Genomic DNA, 13867 nt, shown 5'->3' with positions numbered 1-13867 from the left:
GCAGGTCTGTTGCAGGGTCATTGTTCAAGGCTTGCGCATCAGCTCCCATGGGCCCTGCAGACAAGGTCCTGGTGATAAGTTATAGCAGGGCGCCTGTGGGTCACAGTGCCACCTGGTGCCGGTTCTCGGAGCACCCGGATGGCTCTGTCCTTGAACTGTGCAAAGTCCAGGTCAGGGTCCTGTAAGGCCATTGCCCGCAACTGGGTTCGGTGGGCATTGCACAGTAGACCCTCAATAAATTGTTCGGTCAACAGCTTGTCTTCATTTCCCACGCTGTCAGGGTCTGCCTGCTTAATGGCTCTCAGGGCCTCTTGTAGGTTTAAAGCATAGTCTCTTATACTCTCATGTGCCCGCTGTTTGCACCCGTAAAATCGGAGCTTTAGTTCGGCTGAGGTGCGGGTGTCAAATGTGTCTTTCAGCCGGGCTAGTATTTCTCTGACAGTCCTCTTCCTCCCAGGTGGCCAGGACTTTACCTCCCTTTGGGCTGCCCCGATTAATTGGGCCACCAGGATGCTCACTTTTTGCTCTTGTGTGAGGGGGTACACCAGGAAGAGGCTATCCAGTCTTTCTCTAAAGTCATTTAGGGTATGTGACTCCCCTGAGTACTGGGGTAGCCAGGTTGCCCCCAGGAGGCCTTGCACCCACTTGTAGATTTCTGGTGCTATTCCACTCTTTTGAGATAGATAGACAGATCGTGAAGGAAATAATTATTTGATCCATTGCTGTTTTTGTAAGTTTGCCCACTGACAGAGACATGAACAGTCTATAATTTTAAGGGTAGTTTAATTTTAACACTCTGTGATAAAATATCCAAAACAAATCAAGAAAATCACATTGTAAAAATTATATAATTTTTTTTCGCATTTTGCAGTGAGAAAATAAGTATTTGATCCCCTACAAACCATTGAGTTCTGTCTCCTACAGACCAGTCAGACGCTCCTAATCAACTCGTTACCTGCGTTAAAGACAGCTGTCTTACATAGTCACCTGTATAAAAGTCCACAGACTCAATTAATCAGTCAGACTCTAACCTTTACAATATGGGAAGACCAAAGAACTTTCTAAGGATGTCATGGACTAGATCATAGACCTGCACAAAGCTGGAATGGGCTACAAAACCATAAATAAGACGCTGGGTGAGAAGGAGACAACTGTTGGTACAATAGTAAGAAAATGGAAGAAATGCAAAATGACTGTCAATCGACATCAACCTGGGGCACCATACAAAATCTCACTTTGTGGGGTATCCTTGATCATGATGAAGGTGAGAGATCAGCCTAAAACTACACGGGGGGAACTTGTTAATGATCTCAAATCAGCTGGGACCACAGTCACCAAAAAATACATTGGTAACACATTACGCCTTAAAGGTTTAAAATCCTGCAGTTCCCTCAAGGTCACCCTGCTCAAGAAGGCAGGCCCCTCTGAAGCTTGCCAATGAACACCTGGATGATTCTGTGAGTTATTGGGAGAAGGTGCTGTGGTCAGATGAGACAAAAATTTAGCTCTTTGGCATTAACGCAACTCGCTGTGTTTGGAGGAAGAGAAATGCTGCCTATGACCCAAAGAACACCGTCCCCACTGTCAAGCATGGAGGTGGAAACATTTTGTTTTGGGGGTGTTTCTCGGCTAAGGGCACAGGACTACTTCACCGCATCAATGGGAGAATGGATGGAGCCATGTACCGTCAAATCCTGAGTGACAACCTCCTTCCCTCCGCCAGGACATTAAAAATAGGTCGAGGCTGGGTCTTCCAGCAAGACAATGACTCAAAACATACAGCCAAGGCAACAAAGAAGTGGCTCAAAAAGAAAAACATTAAGGTCATGGAGTGGCCTAGCCAGTCTCCAGACCTTAATACCATAGAAAACTTATGGAGGGAGTTGAAGCTCCGAGTTGCCAAGCGACAGCCTCAAAATCTTAATAATTTAGAGATGATGTGCAAAGAGGAGTGGACCAAAATTCCTCCTGACGAGCGCAAACATCATCAACTACAAAAAACGTCTGACTGCTGTGCTTGCCAACAAGGGTTTAATTAATATATATACATATATATATATATATATATATAAATAGAAAGAATATCAAAAGGCAGCACTCCAAAAATATTTTAGAAAAAATGGACTTTAATGAGCCCAAAAGGCAACGTTTCGGTTCACAGAACCTTTCTCAAGTTAGAGCAAGTTCTTTCTGTCATAACTGACAATGCTTCAAATATGATAAGTACTATTAAGCTAATGAATGAGAGTAATGATGGTGACCAGCAGCTAGAAGAACATTCTGGGTCCCCAGACACAGAAATGTTTGAAATAGAGGAACACAGTATTGTAACTGAGGAGCAAACTGAAGTTGCTTCAGATGAACAGCAACATGATAGTTTAGATGATCTTGTTGAAACTGTGTCAATACGTTCTTTCATTCATCACATGCGCTGTGTTGTGCATACGCTACAGCTGGCTATAAGAGACAGTCTGCAAGAAGGACATGCTGCTGCACTGATTGGCAAGGTGAGAAAATTGGCTACTGGTGCCAGAACCCCTAAAGTTGACTCAATTTTGAAGAGACGTGCTGGAAAAGGGGCAATTATTGATCAAGCCACACGATGGGGCAGTACTTACTTAATGATTCAGCGCTTGGTTGAACTGAAAACCTTTCTTGTAGACATGGCTACCCCTCAACTGACGCTAAATGAAAGTCAGTGGAATCAGGTGACTGAGTTGGAAAAATTGCTAGAGCACCCATTTACAGTGACTAAAAAATTACAAGCAGAGGACTTAACTCCAGGTATTTTCTTAAAGGAGTGGAAGAACCTGATGTTTCGCCTGTCCCAAAGAGGAGGGTTAATTGCAAGTGGCATTGCTACATCAATGAAATGGAGAGAGGAGCTACTATTACAAAATAACATTCTTTTGGCAGCTGTTTATGTAGACCCAATGCATCGGATTCTTCTAGATGATCAACAGCTAACTATAGGAAAAGAAGCTCTGTTTGAAATAGCAGTAAGGATGAAAGGGTTGCAGAACAGTCAGGAGGAACAAGAAGAATTTTGTCGTCATGCCACATCTTCACCCTCATCATCAACTGATGAAGAATTCAATTTCGAAAAATATTTGGATCACAAGGACTGTGCAAAGCGTTCCCGCATAGAAGAAGAGTCATCCCCATCAAAGAACACAGTCAGTACATTTCAGCAGAATTTTTGATGTGCACTAAAAGAAATTGAGAAATTTGACCGTTCATCAAAAAAAACAGTGCAACAAGCGATTCCTCAGTATCCTGACATTGTCAGAGATGTTGCCCGAGTGGTTACTGCTTTGCCACCAACTCAAGTTAGTGTAGAGAGGTTGTTCTCTGCTCTCAAAATAATTAGATCAGATTTGAGGGCATCCATGAAGGAGGATCTGACAGAGGCAATACTTTTTCTGAGGACAAATTTATAGATTTCTTCTTATTAACTGCATAACAGTGTTTATTGCATATTTACTTACAAGAGTTTAGAAAAGTTTATAAAAGTTATTTGCTATATTCTAATTGTATTCTAATAAATAGTTTTTGCTCTAAGTGGTCTGATTACTTATATGATGGTGAGAAATTGAATAAGCACGATGTTAATATTTTAGAACAGTAAATTTATTGTTACGAATTGGCCATTTATGAAGGAGTCTGAGTCTGAGTCGGAACCTCATAAAATCCAGGAGTCGGAGTCGCAACTCTGACTTACCGACTCCACGGCCCTGGTTAATAGGACAGTCATATGCACGATGAGGAGGCAAATCCTGACATCCCCTCTCAGAAAAAACGTCCTAGCAACTCCTCTGCTGTCAGGACAATCCGAGAACTGCAGGTTGACGATAAACGCACCCCTTGATTATTCAACTCCAAGGTTAATCGAGTTTCCTGTTGCATAGGAATCGAGGGACAGGACCCACTAAAATGTCCCTTTTTTCCACAAAAATACACACGCCCTTTTTTTGCGGATCTCAGGGGAAACGTACGATGCAAAGGCAACCCCTAACTGCATGAGTTCCTCCACCTCCCCCAGTACTGGTTCACCCTCAGATGTCTACCCCGGCAAAGGGGCATTACCCCGAAAAGAAGGCTCCGGAGAAGGTGTTGTCACCCATCTATCCCGACGGCGTCTATCAACCCGTATAGCCAAAGACATGGCAGCTTCCAAGGACTATGGGGTTTCATATACTGCCAGAGCGTCTTTAAATTTTTCAAGGCCCTGACAAAATTGGCTTCTAAGAGCCAGGTCAATCAATTTTGTATCAGTAGCCTATCTGTGGAATTGGGAGCTATATGTCTCTACTGACCGATACCACTGCTGAAGGCGAGGCAGCCTTGACTCAGCTAAGGAGATTTGGTCAGGGTCATCATAAATGAGGGCTAGAGCCCTGAAAAAACCCTCCACTGACTGGAGACAAACAGAATTCTGAAGCAAAGCGAGAGCCCAGGATTGGGGATCTCCTTGCAGCAGTGAGATCACAATTCCCACTGCTGCTCCTCATCTCCACAGGAGTAAGGATGAAGTTTAAAATACAGTTTGCAAGTTTGCTTGAACACAAAAAACTTGTCCCTGCCTCCTGAAAACCTGGGTTCAATCTGGACCAGCCTACCCACAGAGACTCCAGCATCAGGGACCTGCAGCCACTGTTGTTGCTGGTGCTGAACCTCATAGTGGAGGTCAGACACCTCGAGAGACAGCCTGCGCAGCTGCTCTGCAACGGGATACATAAACCAAAAGAAAAAGAACACACACAAATAAAACCTGGTGTCAGTTGTTTTTCCTTATTTGTATATAGCCGGTGATGTTACGCGAGGTATGGGAAGTACTAAGTGCAAGAGGGAAGAGGGAGAGGAAACCCATACACTATGGAAAGGGGGAGTGAAGACCCCTAGGCAGATCTAATATCTCCCTGCCTATCCTACCGTCCCTATATAGATTACACCCCTATCGCAGCACCCTAAACCCTGTATATCCCTAGAGCTTGGCCCTAGATAGGGAGGGGGAGAAAGTGAGCACTGGTCAGGCCCCCACTACAAACGAAAGATAACAAGGTAGACAAACAAAGAGGAAAAACTTAGCTAGAGCAGACACCAAAGGAGTAACGCCAACTGTCTTCCAAGGGCTCCAGAGAAGAAGCCAGCCAACAACTAGTGCTCCAAGCATGCACAATGGTACATCGAAGTATCACCGGTGATTCCCTGCAGCAAACTGAGACTTTTTAACTCCCATGCAAGGGTGTGTCAATTAACAGCAATTAACAGCAGGAGGGAGGTCGCCGCTGGGTCTTAAAGGAAGAAGGATTAAGAAAGTGTCTGCAATGCCAAGCACAGTGACCTTTTACAGCCAGATCCAGAGCGACTGTCTATAACACCTGACGCACCCGTTACAGCAGCAGCCTGAAGTAAGTAGGATAACCCTTTCCCCACATGTGCCATATATGTACTGTGCTGCTTGAGCTGCGTTCCCTATAAACAGAAGATTCCCTATAATGAGGCAGATGGAGGCACTGTGGATGCCATAGGACTTATGATCCGATGGTGTCAGCCTTTGTAGGCGTGAAAAAGTGCGGTCCGCCACAGTTTTCTGCCCTTCTGAAAAGGACACCACTGAACAGAGGCTAGACTGAGTCCAGAGTAACTGCTGTCTCATTACAGTGAACAGATTTCATCTCCCGTCACTCAGAGATTTAGATGGAAACTCCAAAGCAAGTGCTCAGAGTAGAGCGCCGGATAAATGCGATCCTAAATGTTATGTAAAATGTTCCCAATAAAAGTTTCAACTCAGTCCACAAAAAAGGAAGTTCCCACTCAGATCTGTCATCTGTTAACGGAAATATAGAGGTTTTTCATCTTACTGGTAGCACAAAGGCTCTGGAAAAGCGCTTTGGCTCCTCGCCCCTCAAAAGAAATTCAGCAAATTCTGCCCCCCCCCTTCTGAGCCCCAGTGTGCCTAAACCACATTTAGCGTCCACATGTTAGCCATTTCTGTAGCGATGAGAGCCCATCTAATTTATGGTTTAGTGTCTCCAGAAGCATGAGCTGGTCATCACAAAGTACTTGGCACTACAACTTACTGGTTATTACAATGGCAGTTTGCAATTTTCACTCTAACATCCACTGCTGCTTGTTTCTGGAAAACAACCATGGAGTCAAAATGGCCACTACACATGTAGATAAATTCCCAAAGGGGTATAATTTCAAAAATGGGGTCACTTGAGAGGGGATGCTGCTCTTCTAGCACTTAAGGGCTCTGTATATTTAGTCCCCAAACTATTCTAGGAAAATCTGCACACCTGGAGGCAAATAGCACTCCATCTCTCCAGAGTCTTGCCATGTGGCTAAGCAGTACTGTACAGCCACATATGGGGTATTTCTACATTCAGCAGAAATTGTGAGGTAAATTTTGGTGTCATTTTTACCCATTTCCCAGTATGAAAATGTAAAATCTGGAGCAAAAACAAAATTTTGGTGGTAAAAATGTAATTATTTTTTCTTCACCGCCCAATGGTATAAAATTATGTGACACATCTGTAATGTCAATATGAGCACTGCACCCCCTAGATGAATTCATTGAGGTGTAGTTTATAAAATGGGGTCTCTTATGGGAGGTTTATCCTGTTAACCTTGTGAAAAAAAATAAAACTGATGAAAAACATTTTGTGGGAAAAATATGATTTTTTTTTTATTTTCACGGCTCAACGTTAGAAGCTTCTGTGAAGCACCTTTTGGGTTAAAGGTGCTCACCACACATCTAGATAAGTTCCCTGAGGGGTCTAGTTTCCAAAATGGTATCACTTGTGGGGTGTTTCCACTGTTTAGAAACATTAGGGGCTCTCCAAATGCGGCATGGCGTCAACTAATTATGCCAGCAAATTTTACATTCAAAAACTCAAATGGCGCTCATTCCCTTCCAAGCCCTGCCGTGCACCCAAACAGTTGTTTTCACCCACATATGGGGTATCTATGTGCTCAGGAGAAATAGCACAACAAATTTGGGGGTTTTTATTCTCCTGTTACCCTTGTGAAAATTGAAAAATTTGGGTCTAAATTAAAATTTTTGTGAAAAAAAGTTATATATTCATTTTTTCCTTCCACATTCCATTTATTCTTGTTAACCCCCTGAAGGGTTAATAAACTTTTTGAATGGGATTTTGAGCACCTTGAGGGGTGCAGTTTTTAATATGGTGTCGCTTTTGGGTATTTTCTGTCATATAGACCCCTCAAATTCACTTCAAATGTGATGTGGTCCCTAAAAAAATGATTTTGTAAATTTTGTTGTAAAATTGAGAAATCGTTGGTCAACTTTTAACCCTTCCTAGCAAAAAAAAATTATTAAAAAAATTGTGCTGATGTAAAGTAGACATGTCGGAAATGTTGATTATTAACTATTTTGTGTGACAAGACTCTCTGATTTAAGGGCATAAAAAATCGAAGTTTGAAAATTTTACAATTTTCAAAGTTTTTGCCAAATTTCAGATTTTTTCATAAATAAATGTAAGTCACATCAAATTTTTTTTACCACCATCATGGAGTACAATATGTCATGAAAAATCAGTCTCAGAATCGGTGGGATCCGTTGAAGTGTTCCAAAGTTATTACCTCATAAAATGACACTATGTGCACAAAGAGGGAAGAGGTGCATGACCGTCCTTGGTCACCCTCTTACACAGAGTAAGACATTATGTTTATACACTGCTCAAAAAATAATGGGAACACAAACAGAATATAACTCCAAGTAAATCAAACTTCTGTGAAATCAAACTGTCCACTTAGGAAGCAACACTAATTGATAATCAATTTCACATGCTGTTGTGCAACTGGAATAGACAATAGATGGAAATTATTGTCAATTATCAAGACACCCTCAATAAAGGAGTGGTTCAGCAGGTGGGGACCACAGATCACATCTCAGTACCAATGCTTTCTGGCCGATGTTTTGGTCACTTTTGAATGTTGGTTGTGCTTTCACACTCATGGTAGCATGAGACGGACTCTACAACCCACAGAAGTTGCTCAGGTAGTGCAGCTCATCAAGGATGGCACATCAATGCGAGCTGTGGCAAAAAGGTTTGCTGTATCTGTCAGCGTAGTGTCTAGAGGCTGGAGGCGCTACCAGGAGACAGGCCAGTACACCAGGAGACGTGGAGGGGGCTATAGGAGGGCAGCAACCGAGCAGCAGGACCACTACCTCCACCTTTGTGCAAGGAGGAACAGTGCCAGAGCCCTGCAAAATGACCTCCAGCAGGCCACAAATGTGCATGTGTCTGCACAAACGGTTAGAAACCGACTCCATGAGGGTGGTATGTGGGCCTGACGTCCACAGATGGGGGTTGTGCTCATAGCCAACACCGTGCAGGACGCTTGGCATTTGCCACAGAGCACCAGGATTGGCAAAGTCGCCACTGGCGCCCTGTGCTCTTCACAGATGAAAGCAGGTTCACACTGAGCACATGTGACAGACGTGACAGAGTCTGGAGATGCCGTGGAGAGCGATCTGCCTGCAACATCCTTCAGCATGACCGGTTTGGCAGTGGGTCAGTAATGGTGTGGGGTGGCATTTCTTTGGAGGGCCGCACAGCCCTCCATGTGCTCGCCAGAAGTAGCCTGACTGCTATTAGGTACCGAGGTGAGATCCTCAGACCCCTTGTGATACCATATGCTGCTGCGGATGGCCCTGGGTTCCTCTTAATGCAGGACAATGCCAGGCCTCATGTGGCTGGAGTGTGTCAGCAGTTCCTGCAAGATGAAGGCATTAAAGCTATGAACTAGCGCACCCATTCCCCAGACCTGAATCCGATTGAGCACATCTGGGACATCATGTCTCGCTCCATCCACCAACGTCATGTTGTACCACAGACTGTCCAGGAGTTGGCGGATGCTTTAGTCCAGGTCTGGGAGGAGATCCCACAGGAGACCATCCGCAACCTCATCAGGAGCATGCCCAGGCATTGTAGGGAGGGTATACAGGCATGTGGAGGCCAAACACAATACTGAGCCTCATTTTGACTTGTTTTAAGGACATTACATCAAAGTTGGATCAGCCTGTAGTGTGTTTTTCCACTTTAATTTTGGGGGTGACTCCAAATCCCAGCCTCCATTGGTTAATAAATGTGATTTCCATTGATGATTTTTGTGTGATTTTGTTGTTAGCACATTCAACTTTGTACAGAACAAAGTATTCAATGAGAATATTTCATTCATTCAGTTCTAGTATGTGTTATTTGAGTGTTCCCTTTATTTTTTTGAGCAGTGTATATAAGCATGTATATGACCTAATGTCTGATAGGTTACTTACAGGGTCATTATAGGTTAAAGTGCAGGTAGTTTAGTAGAAGGGTAGTGCAGAGGTGGGCACTATAGCATAGAGAGTATGCAGTTATAAGTTAGGCAAGAGTTAAAGGGTTTAGGATCTGCTCCAGTGTGGGAGGAGCAGGTTCAGTGTACAACTAAGGGACTTCCTGATTGCAGGCAGTTCTAGTGGGAGTTGGAGAGTGAGAAGGAGAGATGTGACAAGAGCAGTAGTTGGTGGTCCAGGGGGCACAAGAAGCACGGCCTGTCCAGTAGTAGAGAAATGTCAGTCAGGAACTCTAAAATAGACTTTCCCTTAACGTTCGGGGCCTACAGTCCACAGAAGCCAGCAGAGAAGCTTGTCTCAAAACCTATCCAGGAAGGGAAGTCGGACAGGGAATACAGAAAAGACAGTACGGGAATCTTAGAGCTGCGAGCGTCTCATAGGCCGTAAAGGTCGACTATGGAAGTGTTACGCTCGCGCCTGGACTGACTGGCGTGAGCATGATTAGTGATCCCACTGGACCATGAACCGAGGAGTGCCTGGAGGGGCATAACTAAGTATCAACTCGGTCCGACCAAGGTGACACGGCGGCTCAGTCGACTCCGTGAACCAGGAAGGAACCTAGCAGAGGGACCAGGTGCTACTCCAGGTCAAACCCTGGTCACAGCTGTTGACCCACACCAGGGAGTGCAGGAACAGGCAGGTTAGGCTGGCATACAGACAGGTGGATACTGGCAGGCACGGCTGGTATGCTGACAGGTGGGTATTGGCAGGCACGACTGGCATGCAGACAGGTGGGCACTGGCAGGCACGGCTAGCATGCAGACAGGTGGGCACTGGCAGGCATGGCTGGCATGCTGACAGGCGGGTACTGGCAGGTAGGAACACAGGCAGAATAGGGACCAGTACAGACTGGAACACAGGAATGGAACCGCAGGTGCGGTAGACAAGCTGAGCAGAGCAAAATCCGCAGGTGTGGTAGACAAGCAGAGCAGTGCAAAACCCGCAGATGTGGTAGACAAGCAGAGCAAAACCCACAGATGCGGTAGACAAGCAGAGCAAAACCCGCAGATGCGGTAGACAAGCTGAGCAGAGCAAAACCCGCAGATGCGGTAGACAAGCTGAGCAGAGCAAAATCCGCAGATGCGGTAGACAAGCAGAGCAAAACCCACAGATGCGGTAGACAAGCAGAGCAAAACCCGCAGATGCGATAGACAAGCTGAGCAAAACCCGCAGATGCGATAGACAAGCTGAGCAGAGCAAAACCCGCAGGTGCGGTAGACAAGCAGAGCAGAGCAAAACCCGCAGGTGCGGTAGACAAGCAGAGCAGAGCAAAACCCGCAGGTGCGGTAGACAAGCAGAGCAGAGCAAAACCCGCAGATGCGGTAGACAAGCAGAGCAGAGCGAGACCCGCAGATGCGGTAGACGAGCAGAGCAAAACCCGCAGATGCAATAGACAAGCAGGGCAGAGCAAAACCCGCAAGTGCGGTAGACAAGCAGAGTAGAGTAAAGCCCGCAGGTGCGGTAAGCAAGCAAAGCAGATCAAAGCCTACAGGTGCAGTAAACAAGCAGAGCAGAGCAAAACCCGCAGATGCGGTAGACAAGCAGAGCAGAGCAAAACCCGCAGATGCGGTAGACAAGCAGAGCAGAGCAAAACCCGCAGATGCGGTAGACAAGCAGAGCAGAGCAAAACCCGCAAATGCGGTAGACAAGCAGAGCAGAGCAAAACCCGCAGATGTGGTAGACAGGACAGGGCTCGGTTCACATCAAACAGACTGGAAAGCACAAGAAGATAGCTGGAACACAGGAGTTAGATACTGAGGCAGGGAAACAGAACGAGCAGAACCAGATACACACCAGGTATTTGCAATGAAGTAGCGAGTGGATACAACACGCACAAACAGAAGTACAGAGACAACAAGTTGGAGTTAGGTGCAGGTTCAGACACTGCAGGAAAAGGGAAGATTCGGACATAGAGACAAACAGGTAACGGGCTAGGACACAGTTCAGACAGGAACTGAACCCGGAACAAGATACAGGAATGAGCCTGGGAACTCAGCAACCAGGGTGGCGGAAACTGACTAGAAGTCACAGGTACAGGTAACAGGCCTGGGTATACAGCCCCCAGCGTGGCAGAAACAGATTAGATACAGGGAGGTGGTAAGCCATGCAAGCACGCCGCCAGGGATGTTACAGGAAGGGACAGCTCAGGACAAACGGACAGTGAAATTTCAAATTATTTCAGTGAAAGCTAAGATGGCGGATGATGGCGCGGAGGCTGGCGATTAGCTCCGTCAATCGTGGGTGTCCTGAGCGTAAAACGGCGTGAAAAACTGTATGGTATGGACGCCGGGCTTGACAGAGGCTGTGGCCCCCTGTGAGTGGTGCCTGCCAGCGGTGGGCGCGGCGTAGAAAGAAGAAACCCCACCCGTTAATGCAGGTCCCTGAGGTGCAAGGAAGAAACAGAGGCCGAATGGGTGGAGTGGCCAGAAGTGGCTCCACCCAGGGATGGGTGAAGTCCAGAGGAAGGATCCCTCATGTCAAGGCGTGCGGCGTCATTGCTGGAGGTGACGCTGGAAGTGCAGCCGCTCAGCATCATGTCTTTCTGTGGAGGTCTCGGGAGAATGGAGTGGGACAGGCACAAGACTCGCCAGGAGATGGAGCAGCAGGAAAGAGAATTACAAAGGCCTGTGCGGCCAACTGTGATGGCAGCGGTACAAGCAGCCCAAGACCAGGGGGTGAGTCTCAGAGCGGCACCACCTATTCCAGAGTCACTGGGGGCTACAGCTGGCTATCAGGGGAGTGTTAGGTCTGAATCCCCGAGCCTGTTATCGGAGGCAAGAAGCAGGAGCAAAAGCGGAGTCTGCCTCCAGTGGTTCATCCTCTGGGACCACCATCATTTATATTCAAGGCCAGGGAGTGGCCCATTATGGTGGCCACCGGGAGATCGCCGAGTAATGCGCCCACCTTGAAAAAAGGTGTCTTGATGTCAGTTGGCCAGTGGGCCATTGTGTCTAAAACACAAGAACTTTCTGTGTCTGGTGAACCTGGAGCAGGAATTGTTGGCCAATGGACACCTTTATGGGTCCCAGGAGCAAGGGGGCCAGGGTCGGATAGACCCATATTTAAAGGAACCTGAACTCTTGTATTGAGTCCCTTACAGTGGAGGGACCAGGGTCAGTCGGACCCTTTTAAGTTGTTTGGATGACCCGACGATGTGCGTGCCGGGTTGAAGGACTTTGCCCCTGTGTGTATGGGCAACTTCTAATGTGGGCCAAAATGGCCAGTCGTAATTAAAAGACTTGAACTCTGTGTTCCAGGGTCCCAACCGAGTGGTACCGAGGTCAAGGTTGACCAGCTAGAGAAACTGTAAAAAGAGAATGCTAATCTATTGTGCATTTTAATATCAACGTGTGTTGAATGTTTTAAATGTGCATTGGTGTTTTTACAGGTGTTGTCATGATAGGGACGACCATGTTTTAGGAGGGAGGAATGTAAGAGGGTGACCGGGAATGGTCATGCGCCTCTTCCCTCTTTGTGCACATAGAGTAAGACATTATGTTTATATATAAGCATGTATATGACCTAATGTCTGATAGGTTATTTACAGGGTCAGTATAGGTTAAAGTGCAGGTAGAGTAGTAGATTAGTGGAAGGGTAGTGCAGAGGTAGGCACTATAGCATAGAGAGTATGCAGTTGTAAGTTAGGAAAGATTTAAGGGGTTTAGGAGCTGCTCCAGTGTGGGAGGAGCAGGTTCAGTGTACAACTAAGGGACTTCCTGATTGCACGCAGTTCTAGTTGGAGTTGGAGAGTGAGAAGGAGAGATGTGACCAGAGCAGTAGTTGGTGGTCCAGGGGGCACAAGAACCACGGCCTGTCCAGAAGTCGAGGAACGTCAGTCAGGAACTCTGAAATAGACTTTCCCTTAACGTTCGGGGCATACTGTCCACAGGAGCCAGCAGAGAAGCTTGTCTCAAAACCTTTCCAGGAAGGGAAGTCGGGCGGGGAATAATACCGAAAAGAGAATACGGGACTCTTAGAGCTGCAAGCATCTCATAGGCCAAAAATGTTGACTATGGGAGGGACTGCTCAGGACAAACGGACAGGACAGTGAACATCACTATGTGCGGTACAACGAACGGTAACCCTGGAAAAGTATGTGATCAATTCTGCATGCTGTATGAAGTTGGATTCAAAAGTTCTTGTAAGGTTCTTTTTTATAAAACGGAGTGGAAGCCCCTAATGTGTGCGGCGGTTCCTGAGGTGGAAGAACCGAAGACAGCAGAGATCTGAAACCGAAACTTGAGTGTTACACACCACAAGCACAGCACAGGAGAATTGGGATATTTGTCTTTGTAAGGGAGCCAGGGTGTCTGAACACAGCAGTTTCTCGCCACAACTACTGTACCACCCTGTGCCCCTCACAACTGGTCAGAATTGAAAAAATTGGCTTGTTCAGGAAGATGAAAACAGGCTTCTGGATTAAAGATGGGCCATCACAACTTGGGGGCAACTGTTGTGTGCTTGCCTCCCAGGCTAAAATTTGCCAGCCAGCCTCTGGTTGTG

General features: G+C 46.3%; 1 protein-coding gene across 3 annotated transcripts in view; it reads left to right on the top strand.

The window, feature by feature from the left end:
- KMO (kynurenine 3-monooxygenase) overlaps nucleotides 1-13867 on the top strand; it is a 1041428-nt gene that overhangs the window by 411604 nt on the left and 615957 nt on the right. The window lies entirely within an intron of this gene.

The sequence above is a fragment of the Phyllobates terribilis genome, unplaced genomic scaffold (genome assembly GCF_046119375.1).
Source record: "Phyllobates terribilis strain yellow unplaced genomic scaffold, ASM4611937v1 Scaffold_3__8_contigs__length_932513732, whole genome shotgun sequence".
NCBI classification, from domain to species: domain Eukaryota; kingdom Metazoa; phylum Chordata; class Amphibia; order Anura; family Dendrobatidae; genus Phyllobates; species Phyllobates terribilis.
Note: the sequence above shows the minus strand (reverse complement) of the source record. Positions and strands in the feature narration are given on the sequence as shown.